The following is a 1,644-nucleotide window of genomic DNA, read 5'->3' on the forward strand; positions in this document are numbered from 1 at the left end:
TGATGAAGATGAAGGTAGTCGATGAAGATTTGATGTGGATAGTGAATCTCGAGTGGTTGTGGTGAGCAAAATGCAGATTTTTGTATGTGTTTTCTGTGTATTCTCATCTCAAATTATCTTAGGATTCATAGGAGGAATTAGGTTAGTATTTTCAAGTGTGTGAGTGTGTAAAGTGTGTGAGAGACACAAATTGTGGGAGTGTAGAAGAGTGGAGAGCAAGTTTGTTAGAATTTGAGTGAGAAATGGTGTGGAACGTGTGAGTTTTTGTGTTGTCCGCGTGAAGAAGTTATGGTATAATGTATCGATTTGGTCTGTTCTGAGGCCATAAGCTCTTGTTGTCAGTCTGACATATTCTCACCCTTAATTGTAAGTAAATAAATTAAAAAACATAATTAATGAGAGTATTATTTTTTTTGAGCATATACCATTAGTTTTAAAATTTTAAAATTAAAATACAAAATTATGTTACAAATACATCTCATAATATGATAGAGTATGCATCTACAATCTTTTATTAATTCATATTTAAGGAGTGAAATTTAAAACACTAAAATATAGGCATAAAAATATAAATAAGCATACATTGCAAATTAGGACTTTTTATTTTATTAAAAAGAGTTGCAAATTTTTTAAAAAAAACACTATAAAATAAAATAGTAGTATTTCATTGAATATAAACTATAGTTACACCCATAATATATAAGATTTAAATGGAAACAATTTTCACCCCAATATTCATCCTATCTTTAAGTTGAAGAAGTCATTCTTCTTTCAAGTCTTCCACTTTTACTTCTGCTCAAACCAAACATCAAATGTGTATGCTTCAAACGTAAAAATAAAATTTTGGAGGAAGATTTATTTATTTTATTCAATATTATTAAGTATTTATAATAATGTAATGTATTTTAAAAATGATCACTAGTTACTACAACAACACACGGAATTATAATTACATCTACCTATCGGAAATCCTGACCAAAACATCTTAGGACGCAATCAAAACATAGCCCACCAATGCATGTTTCGGCTATATCGTTACCAGTTGCTCCTATTAAAAAAAAACTCAAACTCAAAATTCCTTTGTATATTTTAACAACGATTTACAAAATAGAATTTACAGGAAAAAGTTCATATTTCTTACCAAAAGATAGGACCAATGTAATGCATAAAAGTCCCAAGAGAAAAAGTTTGCTAATGTGCATTGTTATTTTTTCTGAAGATTTTATCTTTGTATTCTATTATTATCTTTTGTTCTAAGTGTTATGCATAGAAAACTTCAAGTTCTTTATATAGTACTCGTTTTATAAAAATTATTTTGAGAATTAAATCTTATTATTTATTATTTACTATGTAATATTTTAAAGAATATGGGTCGAAAAAAGGTATCAAGTTTTGGAAAACTCGTATAATACACGACTACTCACATTAAGTATTAGAAAAAAGATACATTTTAGACTTATTACAAGTATATTATTTATCAATGCATGAAATTATAGCTTCTTTTCTTTAATGGATATTACAACTACTATGACGGTCAGATGTATTTATTTCTTTCTTTAAATTAGAAGTGAGAGTTAAATGATATTAGACGTTTCTTTTATTCCCTAACTAATAATAGATTTCCTTTCTAGAAGTTTTAATGGA

At 27.3% G+C, this 1,644-nt stretch overlaps 1 long non-coding RNA gene across 1 annotated transcript; it reads right to left on the reverse strand.

Annotated features, from left to right (window-relative positions):
• Positions 1–644: 644 nt before the first annotated feature.
• LOC127127664 (uncharacterized) lies at positions 645–1,275 on the reverse strand. Its single transcript, XR_007805405.1, has 2 exons — positions 1,142–1,275; positions 645–1,048 (listed from the first exon to the last, which is right to left on the reverse strand). It is a non-coding gene; the product is annotated as an uncharacterized LOC127127664 (long non-coding RNA).
• Between the last annotated feature and the right edge of the window lie 369 nt (positions 1,276–1,644).

The sequence above is a fragment of the Lathyrus oleraceus genome, chromosome 3 (assembly GCF_024323335.1).
Source record: "Lathyrus oleraceus cultivar Zhongwan6 chromosome 3, CAAS_Psat_ZW6_1.0, whole genome shotgun sequence".
In the NCBI taxonomy this organism is placed as follows: domain Eukaryota; kingdom Viridiplantae; phylum Streptophyta; class Magnoliopsida; order Fabales; family Fabaceae; genus Lathyrus; species Lathyrus oleraceus.